General features: G+C 43.4%; 1 protein-coding gene across 4 annotated transcripts in view; it reads left to right on the top strand.

Annotated features, from left to right (window-relative positions):
- The window catches only part of LOC134225992 (unconventional myosin-XVIIIa), a 543,965-nt gene that overhangs the window by 230,858 nt on the left and 294,536 nt on the right, over nucleotides 1–18,571 (top strand). The gene's annotated exons all lie outside the window — the stretch shown is intronic.

Here is an 18,571-nt window from a genome sequence, read left to right as displayed (position 1 = left end):
TAACTTCATGTCAATTTGCATACATTCAATTTTCTTTCTCATTAACCACGATAAATAAACTAGTCAACCCGGTAGACATTGTCCTGCATAGTAGGCGAAAGGCGCGTTGTGAACTGCCCATGCGAAACTCCATATGAATCTTAAATCTAGTTTTTCACGATTTACTCAACCTAACTCGTGATATTCGCATGAAGAAATATGATATAAACCCGTCGGAAACTATAACGAATTTAACTGCTGAAGCCTGAAGCAATGGAGAACATCCATTCAGCCGTTTTCGAGTTATGCGAATACGAACACAGACCATATCATTTTTATTATATACTAGTCGACCCGGCAGACGTTGGCCTGCATAGTAGGCGAAAATACGCCTTGCAAACTGCCCATTCGAAATTCCCATACAATTCTTTATTTTAGTTTTTCACGATTTACTCAACTTCAGTAATGATTTTCAACTGAGGAAATAGGGGAACAGACGGCTTTGGCAGGTTTTGTTCTATTATTGGCAGGGGGGTTTTTGTCGACCGAATTTTATGAAATTTGGCCACAATATTCTTTGATATGCAAAGAATGTTTGGGCCAAGTTTGAGCAAAATCAGTCATAAAAAACCCCCCTGCCAATAATAGAACAAAACCTGCCAAAGCCGTCATTACCCCTATCATATAAACCCGTCGGAAACGATAACGATCATATTTGCTGAAGGAATGGAGAAAATCCATCCAGCCGTTTTTGAGTTATGCGGATACGAACACAGACCATTTCATTTATATATATAAGAGAAGACTAGTCGACCCGGCAGACGTTGTCCTGCATAGTAGACAAAAATTGACATTTTGAACTGCACATGCGAAATTTCCATACGATTCTTAATTTTAGTTTTTCACAATTTACTCAAGCTCACTCGTGGTTTTCGCATGAGGAAATATCATATAAACCCGTCGGAAATGATTACGAACATATTTGCTGAAGGAATAAAGAAAATCCATCCAGCCGTTTTCGAGTTATGCGGATACGAACACAGACCATTTCATTTTTTATATAGACTAGTCGGTGGCCCTCCTTAGCCGTGCGGTAAGACGCGCAGCTACAAAGCAAGACCATGCTGAGGGTGGCTGGGTTCGATTCCTGGTGCCGGTCTAGGCAATTTTCGGATTGGAAATTGTCTCGACTTCCCTGGGCATAAAAGTATCATCGTGCTAGCCTCATGATATACGAATGCAAAAAAAAATGGTTACCTGGCTTAGAAACCTCGCAGTTACTAACTGTGGAAGTGCTTAATGAACACTAAGCTGCGAGGCGGCTCTGTCCCAGTGTGGGGATGTAGACGTCCGGTAGACGTCCTGCATAGTAGGCGAAAATGGGCGTTGTGAAGACACCATGCGAAATTTCCATACGATTCTTAATTTTAGTTTTTCACGATTTACCCAACCTTTCTCGTGGTTTACGCATTTGAAAATATCATATGAACCCGTCGGAAACTGTAACGAATATTTCTGCTGAAAGAATGATGAAAATCCATCCAGCCGTTTTCATTATATAGACTAGTTGAACCAGCAGACGTTGTCCTGCATAGTAGGCGAAAATGCCCGTTCCGCACTGCCCATCTTTACGAATCTCAATATTATTTTTGGCCATAAACTTTCCTTACTGGTAATTTTTTTCCTAAGGAAATATCATATAAACCCGTCGGAAACGATTACGAACATATCTGCTGAAGGAATAAAGAAAATCCATCCAGCCATTTTCGAGTTACGAATACGAACACAGACCATTTCATTTTTATTATATAGGATAGAAAGATGGGTGAAGGGTCGTTTGGCCGAAAGCCATTTGCCCGAATGTCACTAGGCCGAAAAAAAAGTTAGTAGTGAGACGTCTTATCAATTCTCACTTTTTACAGTGAGAACACTGTGAGTAGTTAGTAGTTAGATGTTTCACTTCTCAGACGGCCAGTGGTGATCTCCAGATGTACCGATACGGAAGGCTGTGTTGGAAGTAGGTGCTGCAAATGGCCATATTCTTGGAGGCGGCGAAATCTATTAGTCGTAGGCCGTTTTCGTTCGTCAGCCGGTGAGCGCTGAACTTCCCAATAGTCGGTCTAAACTCCTTCTCTTGGCCAACCTGAGCATTCAAATCTCCTATGATGATTTTGACGTCGTGGCTTGGGCAGCTGTCGTAGTCACGTTCCAGCTGCGCGTAGAATATGCGTCCTTATCATCATTAGTGCTTCCGGAGTGTGGGCTATGGCCGTTGATTATGCTGAAGTTGAAAAACAAGCATTTGATCCTCAACTTGTACATTCGCATATCGTCCATCACTATGAAAGCTGTTTCCAGCTCGTGTGTGTTGCCGCAGCTCTGGTAGATGGTATGATTACCTCTAAACGTTCGCACCATTGATCCCTTCCAACAAACCTGCAGCGATCCTTGAGCACATCGACGAGTATGCGTGTGCTTCCGATGAAGTTGAGAGATTTGCAGTTCCACGATCCGAGTTTCCAATCGCTAGTCCCTTTTCGTCGCAGTGGTCTTCGCCGATGGTTCCGGTCCGTACTAAAGTCACTAGATATAAAGTCTGGCGAAGACACTGGCAGGTCACCAATCTAACTGTGGGATTATTGTCGCGAATAAAACAAAGCAGATTAAACACTTAGCAACTTCTATTTCTATTTTTCACTAACATGACATGAGTAGACAGATCATAGAAAAACACTCTGACTCAAGGTGTGTACCGATGTCTGATGCCAGGCAGGGTCGTAGTCAAGGGTGTCTCCACAGTACCCCCTCCATTTACACCAGGAATCTAATACGATGGCCAGATGAGGTCACTTTAGTTTTGCTATCATTTGCTGACGTATCTCCTTCATCCATAACAAATGCAGCTTTAATTCGGTCGATTGAAATTCGTTGACGTTTTCCCGCAATTAGCAAATCGAAAAACTTTTCTCCTCGCTCTAGCACCTTGAAAGGTCCTTCGTATGGCTGCTGCAACGATTTCTTCACCAAGTCCACTCGTACAAACACGTATTTGCAATCCTGTAGAGCATGTTGTTTGAAAATCTTAGGTTTTGCATGATGGGTTACCTGCTTCGATTTCAAATGATCAAAAATTCTATGCAATTCCTGAGCGTAATCGCTACGGTCTGGTTCCGTTCTTGCTTCATCGAAGAATTTGCCGGGTATGCGCAGTTGTTGACCATAAACTAGCTCTGCTACTGAACAGTTAAAATCGTCCTTTACCGCAGTCCGTATTCCTAAAAGTACCAATGGAAGTCTATCCGACCAATGCTTAGCATCCACACACATCAAAGCAGACTTGAGAGTCCGATGAAACCGTTCCACCATTCCGTTGGACTGTGGGTGATAAGCAGTTGTACGCAGATGTTCCGTTCCCATAATTCTGTTAAGTTCTCCAAATAAAACTGATTCAAATTGTCTTCCTTGATCAGTAGTTATGCGTTGGGGTACTCCAAAACGAGCTGTCCACGAGGAGTTGAATGCTCGGGCAACCGTTTCCGCAGTAATGTCCGCGATAGGTACTGCTTCCGGCCAGCGAGTAAATCTGTCGACCATGGTGAGCAAATAACGAAAACCATTTGAAGGCGGAAGTGGGCCAACTATGTATACGTGAACGTGGCAAAATCGAGATTTGGGAAGGCTGAACTCGCCGGTGCTGTTGTGTGTCGCAAAACCTTTGAACGTTGACAGTCAATGCAGTGCTTGACGAATTCATTCACGTCTTTGTTCATTTTTTCCCAAACAAAATGGTCAGCAACCAGCTTACGAGTGGCACGAGCGCCAGGATGTGCCAGTCCGTGCACAGCATTCAGTACAATCTGGCGATGTTGTGGCGGAATATATGGTCGAACTTTACCTTCAATTGATACGTCGCAATAAATCGGAACAGCGCAATTTGGAAGCAATCGTTTTTCAAGCTTTAATGATGACGATCGCAGTAATTCTTGTAATTCAACGTCACTCGTCTGATCAGCAGCAACAACACTGAAATTGATCCCCGATGAACTTGAGTCGACTATTTCTACCCGTGACAACACATCAGTGATCACGTTATCCTTTCCGCTTATGTGACAAATATCACTCGTAAATTGGGAAATGAATTGCAAATAACGATCTTCATGTGGATGACAATGCGTGAGTCAACGGATGATGATCAGTGTAGATAGTAAATGTACGTGCTTCAAGGAGATGTCGAAAATATTTCACTGCCATCTTCATGGCAGTCAGCTCTCTTTTTTTTTATCTATTGCATTTATTTGACAGGCTCAGGCGTGTATAACACTTAACGGAGCCGAGACTCTTTATGATATTTACAAACTATATCATTATTATTAACAGTTAGTAAGGGGATAGGGACATTGACCAAGATACTCGTGGCGACTCAAAGTTAGATTGCGTAATTTCAGGATGGACAGGGTTGGGATTTTGGTTTGGGGTATTACAGCTGCTCATCCGGGTATTTGACGTCAAAAACGTTGTATCGTAGCGTCGTGTTCGAGTTGTGGTTTGTCAGTGAGCATCTTCCGGATGGCCAGAGCTTCATGGTACATGGAACAATAAGACAGAGACAAGAAAAAAAAACTTTGAAAAGAAAAAAAAAGAAATATTAAACTTTGATGTCAGACGAGCAAAGAAATGCATAGATAGCCTGCATATATACCACATCGCGATCCCCCAAAACACTTCTTACTTCCCTGTAGGGTTGTTTACCTCAGGCCGCAAGGGTATCCAATAGTTGCTCTCTGGAGGCGTCGTTTTCCGAGCAATACCAAACTACGTGATCGATGTCATCGTAACCGGCTCCACACCTACATAGGTTGCTATCGACCAAGTTTATTCTATAGAGATGTGCGTTTAGTGAATAGTGATTGGACATAAGCCTCGACATCGTGCGAATGAAGCCTCGGCTCAAGTCCTCACCTCTGAACCACGCTCGCGCAGAAACTTTAGGAACTATGGAAAATAGCCACCGTCCAAGTTCATTGTGTGACCAAATCGTTTGCCAATTTTGAAGAGTACTCTGACGAACTAATGGGAAAAACTCGTTGTTCGAGATTTGTCTGTCATAAACTTTACCTTCCTGTGCGCCCACCTTCGCTAGCAAGTCCGCCTTCTCATTGCCGTAGATTAGGCAATGGGAAGGGACCCCGACCCATACAAAGGAAATCTTGAATGATCTTTCGACCAAATCACGCATCTGCTCTCTTATAGTTGTAAGAAAGTAAGATGCGTGCTTAACAGGTTTCATCGACCGGAGTGCCTCGATAGAACTAAGACCACCGACAAACCGACGTGCCTTCCCATATAAAGTTCTTCAAATTTCTTGGCAATTACTCTCCTTTCATTACCTAGCTCCATCTGTGCGATGGTTCACACAACAGCTCTCACAAATGTGCGGGCAAACTTGGTCATGCATTCTTTAATTTATTTCATCAGCTTCCACATAATAATCAATATTCGATATTATAAATATCAGGAATTTTATGATAAGATTCTTTAGCCAAATGAAAAACATTTGACTTTCAAAAATATGTGTAATGATCCTAAAGACTTAAATGCTGATTTAAGCATCGAAAAAGATTTTCTATTACTTAGTTATTTTTATCTTCATCGCTGTGCAGATTGTTTGAAACGTGCATATAATGTTTACGTCGACCAGCTGGTGGATTGCGCGCATTTTGCTTTCTCTTTTTCTTGACTTTTTCTATCAAATGAATGTTAATGTCAGTAATGGCAGAACGAATTACTACACTCGGAGTAAAACGATTGTAATTTTTATTGCCAATTTTGGAATCAGAGAGGCCCGTCGGTTTGTCGGTACTAAGACTATCCGAGAAGATGAAATAATGGTCTACGGGCTGATCGGAAATTATCCCCAAAGCGAAGTTAATTGCTGCCAGCTCAGCAACATAAACCGAACACGGTTCCTGAAGTTTTCGGAAGGTGGTTGAATTTACATTGAAGACACCGAAGCCAGTGGATCCGTTGATGCGAGAACCATCAGTGAAATATCTGTTGTTGCAATTGACATGTTCATATTTTTCTGAAAAAATAGGGGAATGGAAAGATTTCGAAGATGATCTGGTATTCCTTGAATTGCATGTTTCATGGACAGATCGTATTCAATGGAGGAACTGTCGTTGATGAAGTTAACTCGTGGTGGATTATAACATGGAAGACAAAGATCTGTCGATATGTAGTTGAGGTAGACCCTCAGGAATCTTGACTGACGAATCAGTTCAAGCATATTATCGAAATTTTCTAAGACAAGTGTGTTACTTGTCCCACATTTGATCAGTATTCTAAGTGAGAGCTCCCAGTAGCGGTGCTTTAAAGGAGTGACTCCAGCAAGCACCTCCAGGCTCATGGTATGCGTTGAATGCATACAGCCAAGAGCAATACGCAAACAACGATATTGAATTCGTTCCAATTTGATCAGGTGGCAATCAGCTGCTGAGAGGAAGCAGAAAGAGCCATACTCTAAAACAGAGAGAATAGTCGTTCTATATAGTTTGATGAGATCTTCCGGGTGAGCGCCCCACCACGTTCCGGAGATAGAACGTAGAAAATGAATCCTTTTTCGGCATTTCTCTATCAAATAATCAATATAGGTTTTCCAGGTACACTTAGAATCAAACCAGACCCCAAGGTATTTAGAAGATAAAGATTGGTTGATGTCATCATTCAACAGCTTGAGTTTCAGTTGAGCAGGATACCGCTTCTTAGTAAACACAACCAATTGAGTTTTTTGCGGAGAGAACTCGATCCCTAAATGTCTGGCCCAAACAGTCAGATTATTTAGGGAACTTTGCAATGGTCCTTGCAGGACTTCTGCACATGAACCTCTTAAAGAGATCACGGCATCATCTGCAAGTTGTCTGAGCGTGCATTGTCCTTCCAAACAATTGTCAATATCTTTAACATAGAAATTATAAAGCAAGGGACTTAAACATGATCCTTGAGGAAGGCCCATGTAGCTATTTCTGGAAGTTGTCAGAGTGCCGAGTGTAAAGTTCATTTGTTTTTCTGACAACAAATTGTACAAGAAATTATTCAAAATAACGGGTAATCCACTACTGTGCAGATTGTCTGACAGTACTTCAATGGAAACTGAATCAAAAGCGTCCTTAATATCCAAGAATACTGAAGCCAATTGCTCCTTGTGCGCATAGGCCAGCTGTATATCTGAAGAGAGCAACGCTAGACAATCATTTGTTCCGTTACCTTTTCGAAAACCGAACTGAGTATTTGATAGTAATGCATTTTGCTCGACCCAATGATCAATTCTTGAAAGAATCATTTTCTCCAATAATTTCGTCATGCACGATAACATGGCAATCGGTCGGTATGAATTGTGATTAGACGCTGGTTTCCCAGGCTTTTGAATAGCTATTACTTTGACCTGTCTCCATTCTGGTGGCACAATGTTGTACTCCATGAAACAGTTGTACAGGTCAAGTAATCGTCTTTTTGCGATATCTGGGAGGTTTTTAAGAAGATTGAATTTGATGTTATCGCATCCCGGAGCAGAGTTATTCGATAAAAGTTCCAGCATTGAGAATGGTCCACCCAAAGAACCGGGATCATTGACTGATTCTCGAAATAGTGGTTCTGCTGGTACGGAATCTGGACAGACCTTTTTTGCGAAGTTGAATATCCATCGATTGGAGTATTCTTCACTCTCGTTGGTGGAAGCGCGGTTCCGCATGTTGCGGGCCGTTTTCCAAAGTGTTGTCATTGAGGTTTCTCGCGATAGTCCCTCGACAAAACGTCGCCAGTAGCTACGTTTTTTAGCCTTGAGAAGATTTTTCAGCTTTCTTTCAAGCCTCAAGTACTCTGCAAATAGTTCAGACTTTCCGTGTTTACGAAAAGCCTTGAAGGCATCAGATTTCTCAGAATACAACTCAGTACATTCATCATCCCATCCAGGAGTAGCTGGTCTTCTTATGACAGATGTACTTGGAACGCGTCGTTTCTGAGCTTCTAGTGCGCATTTATGAATCAATTCGGAGAGGAATCGATATTCATCCAGTGGTGGAAGAATATCAGTTGATTCAATACCAATTTGTACCGCCGATGTAAATTTTTGCAAGTCAATGTTCCTCGTGAGGTCGAAAGGAACCTGAGCTGGCTCTGATCGTTGATAGCCTTTTTTGATTGTGGTGACTATCGGCATGTGGTCACTACCATGGGGATCTTGGATTACCTTCCACGTACAATCTAATGATAGTGAGTTTGAGCATAAAGACAGATCTAATCGACTTTCTTGACCTTGAGGTCCTATTCAAGTTACTTCACCTGTGTTCAAGACATTCATATTCAGATTCGTCGCACAAATCGTAGAAAATTGGCGCTCAGTTATCGTCTCTGGTTTCGCCCCATGCAGTACCATGTGCATTCATATCACCCAGTATTAAAACTGGGAATAATAGAAGCGAGACTGCGCTCCAAAGATGTCGACGACTAAGCGAGGCATTTGGGGGAATATACACTGAAGCTATGCAAAGGTCTTTATTCTTTACATTTACTTGCAAGCGACGATTTCTAAACCATTAACAGTCGGAATGGGAATTCTGTAGAAAGTGTGACATTTTTTGATTCCCAAAAGAACGCCACCATAATGATCATTCCGATCTTGGCGAATAATGTTAAAATCGTGGAAGTTGATTTCATCTTCAGAAGAAAGCCATGTTCCACAGAGTACAAATATATCGCAATCGGAGTTGCGAATTAAAAACTTAAACACGTCCAATTTATGTTTCAGACTATGACAGTTCCACTGCAGCACAGTGATTGTATCTTGTATGGCCGTATTATCCATCGAAAGATACAAGTCCTGCAAGAAGGGGCCATGAAACAGTCAATTGCTTCAGATAACTTTCAACTGTTGGGATAAAGAGGTCAATGATTGGCCTCAATGAATTCGGAGTATTGAATCAGTTCAAAATACGATCCACAAGGTCCTTAAAGGATATCAATCCTCGCTTGGACGAGATTCTTTTCTTTGAAGTGCGAGTAGCAGTTTTCTGCTCAGAGATATCCCTTGACTGATGTTTCTTTGTAACATCAGTTTTAGGCAATGGCGGGAATGTCTTACTGCAACATGGGTCAAAAGGAGCAGTGTAGACAGGCTGCTTCGGGATTTTATATAATCCCCCATTACCATCAAATTTTTGCAGACTTTTAGGGACGATTTTTGTTTTCTTACGGCGCAATCCCGGGGAAGACGGTTTCTTCCTCTTTTCGGGTACGTGTACCTCCGCAGAATCATCCATGTCGGCTACGTCAGAGTCCGATTCGTCAATGGAAATGACATCATAAAAATCACTAACTTGAACGGCAGCTGAAATAGCAGCCGATGCGTTGGCAGTTGCGGATGTGTCTTGCGACTTTACCATTTCTGCATACGACTGCTTGGAGCGCTGTACCAACGAACGCTTCACTTTTTGGGTGCGCTTTCTGTACACTGGGCATTCTTGCAAACCATGGGGAGGGTCCAGACCACAATAAGCACATTTTGTAGCTTGTTGTTGGCATGACTCCTCCCTATGCTTCTCAAAACATTTGCCACAACGGGGCTTGTTGTCGCAAAACTCGGCAGTGTGCCCCAACTGTTTGCAGTTGGTACAATTGAAAACTCTGGGTACAAAAAGACGCACCGGAAACAACATATTTGCGATATCTACATATTTTGGGAGTATCGAACCGGCGAACGTAACCCGAAGTGAACCTGACTTGGAATACACTTTTTTACCATCTATCATGGCAGCTGAATGCAACTCCTTGCAATCCAGCATATCCACAGTAGATTGCAGGGCATTCTTAATACGACCTTTTCCTGCAAGTACATCCTTGTCAGGCTCGCTGCGTTTATCATGCCTTCAATTTCGACCTCCCGCGAGGGAACATAAACCAAATATTCTACACTATACAGTTGGTCTTTTGCGATAGCATGTAGGTGCGGTTACACGTAGTTTGTTCCTATTAATCTGATGAAAATCAGTTTTCGGAAAACGACGCGTCAAGTCACGTTTGATTCCTAAAAAATCAATACTTTTCACTCTCTGCCGAAAGTAAACAACCCAAGGCCCAGGCGAAGAAGCCTGGTAGAATCGCGTGCGAACGACATTGTCTTTAGGAGGCGTTTCGCCTCCGTTTTCTTCGTCCATGTAATATAACCCAAAATCCCCAAAATAATTTTAAAAAAAGAAAAGAAAAAAAAAGTAAGCAAATAATACTAATAATAATTAACTAATAATAACGATAACGACCCAAACACAAAAAAACAAATTCAATAATAATATTTCAGGCAAACTTTTTTGCTTTTTGTCCCACTGTTATCCACCGATATCAACCGTGCCCAACTATAGGCAGAGCACAAAACGGCACCACTGAAGTGTGGTTGAATCGACTGCAGCGGAACAATGGATTTTTTCACTTAGCCTGTTTACTGCTTACTCTCCCGAGTAGGTAGCTTTTGATGACGACGCTTGCTGCTGGTTGTCGTCACAGTAGCTTTTGGCTTCAGCAAATGGCACTAATTAACGGGACTGTAATGACTTTGTCAATACAGCCCGCTTCCCGATAGTCGGCTGGAAAGATCACCTTGCAGCTGCACTTCGCACTAGTAGGAATGACTATTGTGTGATATAAAAAACAGCCCTTTGATGCACAAGGGTAAAACTCTACAGGATTAAAGTAAGCCGCGTGATGAGACACTGTATAATCTAGTATAACACTTTGCAATTAATCAAAACATTACGCTTGTTGGCCCACCCTGCAACAGTCATCTGCTCTACAGATAATCGCGAGAGAAGAGATTTACGATCTCACAGCATCTCAGGTATCGGCAATGTTAGCCACATATAGGAATTCCATCCATGTATTTATCAGTAAGAAATAAATCGTTGCCGGGAATAGGTGTCTTTTCAAAGTACCAGTGCACGTATTCTCCATTCTGTGAAAGAATAGTGACTCGTTTAACCCGCGATTCGTGGACAGAAAGTGACTATCTAGACAATAGTAACCGCTGTGACTCTATCACCCAAACGGAACGAACCAGTGGTATATCGAAGAGGATTTTACATCTGGTCCTTGTAACCGGATAAAGCGCCAAAAACAAATACAGTACAGTGCCCGTGTCGTGGAATTGTGACACAAAAGTCCATATCGGAGAGACGCCATCCTTGCATCTATTCAGCGTGGTCACCATCGTTGGGAATATCGACATAATCGCTTCACTGCCATGGTGTCGTCATGAGGTTGCTGTTGCTGAATTAAGGATTGTTTACCGCCACATGCCCGTCGTCTAACAATTGGTGGAACTTCGCCGAGCAAGAACAGATAAGTACAAGGAAGCAGGTTTGTCGAAGGTGTGCTCTGGGTGCATGATAAGAGCTGCCTATTGTGCATGCAATACAATGGTGTCGATGAGTGCGACTCGCTAAATCCGTACCATATGGAAAATAAAGATTGAAATGAATGTTAAGAGTTTTATTGATGATTGAGTTGAGGGTAATTTAGTTCGATGAAGCGAGTTATTTCGGGTTGGTTTATTTATCAATTCTGTCTGGTGTGAAGCTGTCTCTGTCAATCGGTGGGTTCGTCACGATAATCGGTCGCGCGATTCGGAAATTCATTAAGTGGTGAACAAGTGAAAGTGGATGAAAATGTCGAGTCTACGGGAGTTAAGCAAACAGGAGCGACAGCTGCGACACATGCTTGTGTGAGTTCACACGAAAATCTAATGGACCACGGGATAGAGGATCGGTGCAAGCCAGAATGGAGAAATTGGATGAAGCCTACGAAGAATTTCGTCACGTTCGTATGAAGACAGAGATTCTGCTAGAAGATGCTGGCGAAGCAGAAGATTTTGCCGACACAGATGAAACCGAAGAAGCACGGGTGAAACGAATGAATGAACAGGAGCAGCAAAGAAACCTAGAAAACGATCGAATCATGAAGGATTTCATCGATGAGTATTTCTCCATTAAGCAGATTCTTCAAGGGTTCCTTTCCACATTCCAGGCCAGCTCATCGATGATTCTAGTAGCTGCTGCTCAATGCCAACCGCCTGCCTCAGTTGGTATGCGTGTTAAACTGCCCGAACTGAAGTTGCCCTCATTCAGTGGTGATCTTCGGGATTGGATCACATTCCGAGATTCGTTCAAGAACTTGATATCAGATAATTCACAACTGACTGATATCGACAGATTCACATACTTGCGTTCGGCTTTGTCGGGTGAAGCATTGCAAGAAATTGCATCCATCGATTTGACGTCCGTTAACTACACAATTGCCTGGAACTCGCTTGAATCCAGATATGATAATAGGAAGCTGTTGGTCAAATCACATCTCGATGCTCTTCTATCCGTTAATCCCATGAAAAGGGAGAGTTTCGAAGCTTTGAATACCGTCATTAGTGAATTCGACAAGCAGTTACAGGTGCTTGATAAGCTGGGTGAGGCGACAGCGAATTGGAGTACAATCTTGGCTCACATTTTGCAGGGCAAGCTAGATCAAACTACGATGCGTCTGTGGGAGACAGAACATCGATCCAAGGAGGTCCCGGAATAGAAAAAGGTTGATGGAGTTTCTCAAGAATCATTGCATCGTCTTGCAATCAGTGTTAGGCAGGAGTGTTCCTTCTTCGGACGTGAAGAAGCCTACAAGGTTATTCGTCAGCCATGCTGGCGTCCCGGGCAGAACAACAGAACCAACAGTTGTCCCTTTGCGGAGAACCTCAACATCCAGTTTTTCAGTTCATGAAAGTAGAAGAACGGCGGAATGCAGTCACAGCAAAGCGGCTGTGCTTTAATTGTCTCTCCGTGGTCACATGTCCAAGTCCTGTACAAGAAGCTCCTGTAAGATATGCGGTCAACGTCATCATTCTCTTCTCCACGTAAGTTCAAGCAAATCGCCAAGCTATTCCGACTCACAATCGCTCAAACGACCGCAGAACCGAAGAAGCCTGGTAGAATCGCGTGCGAACGACATTGTCTTTAGGAGGCGTTTCGCCTCCGTTTTCTTCGTCCATGTAATATAACCCAAAATCCCCAAAATAATTTTAAAAAAAGAAAAGAAAAAAAAAGTAAGCAAATAATACTAATAATAATTAACTAATAATAACGATAACGACCCAAACACAAAAAAAACAAATTCAATAATAATATTTCAGGCAAACTTTTTTGCTTTTTGTCCCACTGTTATCCACCGATATCAACCGTGCCCAACTATAGGCAGAGCACAAAACGGCACCACTGAAGTGTGGTTGAATCGACTGCAGCGGAACAATGGATTTTTTCACTTAGCCTGTTTACTGCTTACTCTCCCGAGTAGGTAGCTTTTGATGACGACGCTTGCTGCTGGTTGTCGTCACAGTAGCTTTGGCTTCAGCAAATGGCACTAATTAACGGGACTGTAATGACTTTGTCAATACAGCCCGCTTCCCGATAGTCGGCTGGAAAGATCACCTTGCAGCTGCACTTCGCACTAGTAGGAATGACTATTGTGTGATATAAAACAGCCCTTTGATGCACAAGGGTAAAACTCTACAGGATTAAAGTAAGCCGCGTGATGAGACACTGTATAATCTAGTATAACACTTTGCAATTAATCAAAACATTACGCTTGTTGGCCCACCCTGCAACAGTCATCTGCTCTACAGATAATCGCGAGAGAAGAGATTTACGATCTCACAGCATCTCAGGTATCGGCAATGTTAGCCACATATAGGAATTCCATCCATGTATTTATCAGTAAGAAATAAATCGTTGCCGGGAATAGGTGTCTTTTCAAAGTACCAGTGCACGTATTCTCCATTCTGTGAAAGAATAGTGACTCGTTTAACCCGCGATTCGTGGACAGAAAGTGACTATCTAGACAATAGTAACCGCTGTGACTCTATCACCCAAACGGAACGAACCAGTGGTATATCGAAGAGGATTTTACATCTGGTCCTTGTAACCGGATAAAGCGCCAAAAACAAATACAGTACAGTGCCCGTGTCGTGGAATTGTGACACAAAAGTCCATATCGGAGAGACGCCATCCTTGCATCTATTCAGCGTGGTCACCATCGTTGGGAATATCGACATAATCGCTTCACTGCCATGGTGTCGTCATGAGGTTGCTGTTGCTGAATTAAGGATTGTTTACCGCCACATGCCCGTCGTCTAACAATTGGTGGAACTTCGCCGAGCAAGAACAGATAAGTACAAGGAAGCAGGTTTGTCGAAGGTGTGCTCTGGGTGCATGATAAGAGCTGCCTATTGTGCATGCAATACAATGGTGTCGATGAGTGCGACTCGCTAAATCCGTACCATATGGAAAATAAAGATTGAAATGAATGTTAAGAGTTTTATTGATGATTGAGTTGAGGGTAATTTAGTTCGATGAAGCGAGTTATTTCGGGTTGGTTTATTTATCAATTCTGTCTGGTGTGAAGCTGTCTCTGTCAATCGGTGGGTTCGTCACGATAATCGGTCGCGCGATTCGGAAATTCATTAAGTGGTGAACAAGTGAAAGTGGATGAAAATGTCGAGTCTACGGGAGTTAAGCAAACAGGAGCGACAGCTGCGACACATGCTTGTGTGAGTTTACTTGAAAATCTAATGGACCACGGGATAGAGGATCGGTGCAAGCCAGAATGGAGAAATTGGATGAAGCCTACGAAGAATTTCGTCACGTTCGTATGAAGACAGAGATTCTGCTAGAAGATGCTGGCGAAGCAGAAGATTTTGCCGACACAGATGAAACCGAAGAAGCACGGGTGAAACGAATGAATGAACAGGAGCAGCAAAGAAACCTAGAAAACGATCGAATCATGAAGGATTTCATCGATGAGTATTTCTCCATTAAGCAGATTCTTCAAGGGTTCCTTTCCACATTCCAGGCCAGCTCATCGATGATTCTAGTAGCTGCTGCTCAATGCCAACCGCCTGCCTCAGTTGGTATGCGTGTTAAACTGCCCGAACTGAAGTTGCCCTCATTCAGTGGTGATCTTCGGGATTGGATCACATTCCGAGATTCGTTCAAGAACTTGATATCAGATAATTCACAACTGACTGATATCGACAGATTCACATACTTGCGTTCGGCTTTGTCGGGTGAAGCATTGCAAGAAATTGCATCCATCGATTTGACGTCCGTTAACTACACAATTGCCTGGAACTCGCTTGAATCCAGATATGATAATAGGAAGCTGTTGGTCAAATCACATCTCGATGCTCTTCTATCCGTTAATCCCATGAAAAGGGAGAGTTTCGAAGCTTTGAATACCGTCATTAGTGAATTCGACAAGCAGTTACAGGTGCTTGATAAGCTGGGTGAGGCGACGGCGAATTGGAGTACAATCTTGGCTCACATTTTGCTGGGCAAACTAGACCAAACTACGATGCGTCTGTGGGAGACAGAACATCGATCCAAGGAGGTCCCGGAATAGAAAAGATTGATGGAGTTCCTCAAGAATCATTGCATCGTCTTGCAATCAGTGTTAGGCAGGAGTGTTCCTTCTTCGGAGGTGAAGAAGCCTACGAGGTTATTCGTAAGCAATTCTGGCGTCCAGGGCAGAACAACAGAACCAACAGTTGTCCCTTTTGCGGAGAACCTCAACATCCAGTTTTTCAGTTCATGAAAGTAGAAGAACGGCGGAATGCAGTCACAGCAAAGCGGCTGTGCTTTAATTGTCTCTCCCGTGGTCACATGTCCAAGTCCTGTACAAGAAGCTCCTGTAAGATATGCGGTCAACGTCATCATTCTCTTCTCCACGTAAGTTCAAGCAAATCGCCAAGCTATTCCGACTCACAATCGCTCAAACGACCGCAGAACCCACCGACCCCTCACACAACTCAGACACCAACCTCACAACCTCCAAATACTCATACTCATCAGCACACCTTCAATCATTTCAACAATCAATCATTTCCATCAGTCGCTTCCACAAGTGCACAAAACATGCCACCTCGATCAGACAACCTAGCTGACCCCAGTATTGTACTTTCTGTAAGTGAACTCAGTAGTTCTTCATCCGTTCTGTTAGCTACTGCTATTGTTATTATTGGAGATACGTATGGGAACACTACCTACGCGCGAGCCCTGTTAGATAGCGGTTCACAGTTGTGTTTTATAACTGAGAATCTTTCGCAAAGACTGAAGTTCAAGAGATCCAGAGAGATGCTGTCAATAAGTGATATTGGGCAAATAACGAAAAAGTGCAAGCAATCCGTTGTTGCATGTATTCGCTCACGCGTTTCACAGTACGCCCAGGAGGAAAATTTCTATGTGCTTCCTCAAGTGACGCTGAACCTCCCGGCATCAAGAATCAACACGAGTCGGTACAATCTTCCATCGGATGCTGTGCTTGCGGATCCAACATTCTACGAGCCTGGTGCAGTTGATTTGATCATCGGTGCCAGTCTTTTCTTCGACGTGCTAATGACAGGGAGCTGGAAAATTGCAGATGGTGGTCCAGTTATGCGAAATACAGCATTTGGATGGGTTATTTGTGGGAGAATCTCCGGTGAATTCGAACGCCTCCGGCCTGCGGTAGCCAACTTATCCATGGAACGTATTGATGAACTATTAACGAGGTTGTGGGATCTTGAGGAGTGCCAAACAAACAGCTTGCTTTCCCTCGAAGAATCTGCTGCGAAAACATTTTCAACCGCACGACCATTCGTGATGCTGCTGGACGGTTTATTGTAACCTTACCAAAGAAGGAGCATCTTATCCAGAAGTTAGGAGATTCTCGTACAACGGCACTAAAAAGATTTCTTGCATTAGAGCGACGATTGGACGCAAATCCACGGTTGAAGCAAATGTATGCCGAATTTATTGCGGAATATGTTCGTCTAGGCCACATGAAGGAGGTTGACGATTGCGAAGTAGCCTCACAAGCAAGGCATTACTATATCCCTCACCATTGTGTTATCAAGCCTGATAGCACAACCACGAAACTACGCATAGTCTTCGACGCGTCATGCCAGACAAGCTCGGGAATTTCCCTGAACGAAGCGTTAATGGTTGGTCCAACGGTGCAGGAAGATTTGAACTCCATAGTCCTTCGCTTTAGACTACACAGATTTGCGGTGGTTGCGGACATAGAAATAATGTATCGCATGGTGAAGCTCCGACCTGAAGACCAAAACTTGCACCTGATTATTTGGAGAGATGATCATGGAAGTCCGCTTCGTATATTCAAGCTGTGCACCGTAACATACGGTACAGCTTCAGCTCCTTACCTTGCCACCAAATGTCTGAAAAGACTTGCAGAACTCGACGGAACCCTCTTCCCAGCCGCTGCCAAAGTACTGAGTGAAGATTTTTACGTGGACGACATGATGTCAGGGACGGAATCCATCGAAAAAGGCATTCTACTCTGTGAAAACATTCAGCAGCTGCTACAAGGAGGAGGTTTTACCCTCCGTAAATGGAGCTCTAATTGCCATACGATACTGGAGCACATTCCGCCCGAATACAGAGATGACCGTACATCATTTGAACTGGATGATACAAGCGCAACAATCAAGACACTGGGACTTATCTGGGAACCAAGATCAGATAACTTCAAATTCAAGGTTCCATTGTGGAATCAATCTGTTATTTGCAAGCGATCAGTGATTTCTGACTTGGCCCGCATCTTTGATCCAATTGGGCTGATTGGACCAATCGTTATAATAGCACGTATTTTCGTCCAAACCCTCTGGAAGCAGAAGGTTTCTTGGGACGAACCGCTTACCGAAAATGATCAATCCCAGTGGCGAGATTTCCGGTTAGGATTGGCGAACCTAAATGACATGACAGTTCCTCGATGGGTTTCCTACCGTTCCGACAGCATTGTCGTTCAATTGCACGGATTTTGTGATGCTTCTAAAGTGGCCTATGGGGCCTGCATTTATGTTCGGGTAGTACACTCTGACGGTCTAATTTCTTCCCATTTGCTGACGTCCAAGGCCAGAGTGGCACCGCTTGACCAGCAAAGGAAGAAGCGAAAACTTATGACAATTCCCCGCCTGGAGCTGTCCTCCGCCCTACTCTTAGCCCACCTGTTCGATTAGGTTGCTAAAGCTGTCAAATTGCCAAATGCCCGACCATTTTTCTGGACGGATTCGGAAATTGTTCAATACTGGTTGGCGTCATCACCTTCTCGTTGGCAAACCTTCGTAGGAAATAGAGTTTCCGAAATCCAACATCTGACTAGAACCGGTTCTTGGGGCCACGTTCCGGGTAGCGAAAATCCAGCAGATGTGCTTTCTCGTGGAACAACTCCGTTACAACTGAAGAATGACGAGGTCTGGTGGCACGGACCAAAGTGGCTTGTTCAGGGTGAACAAACTTGGCCTTCTACACAGAAGGTGCTCCACAATCGACTAGATCCAACACTATTAGAGGAAAACTGCCCAACGGCTGCAGTTGTAAATGTTCATCCACTCAGCGAGATATTCGAACTGAAGTCTTCACTCGACAACACAATCACCCTTACAGCATGGCTGCTAAGATTCAAATTCAACTGTCTACATCAAGAGCAGTCAGAAAAACGCACAGGTGTGCTGACG

This window comes from Armigeres subalbatus, chromosome 3, assembly GCF_024139115.2.
Source record: "Armigeres subalbatus isolate Guangzhou_Male chromosome 3, GZ_Asu_2, whole genome shotgun sequence".
In the NCBI taxonomy this organism is placed as follows: Eukaryota; Metazoa; Arthropoda; class Insecta; order Diptera; family Culicidae; genus Armigeres; species Armigeres subalbatus.
Note: the sequence above shows the minus strand (reverse complement) of the source record. Positions and strands in the feature narration are given on the sequence as shown.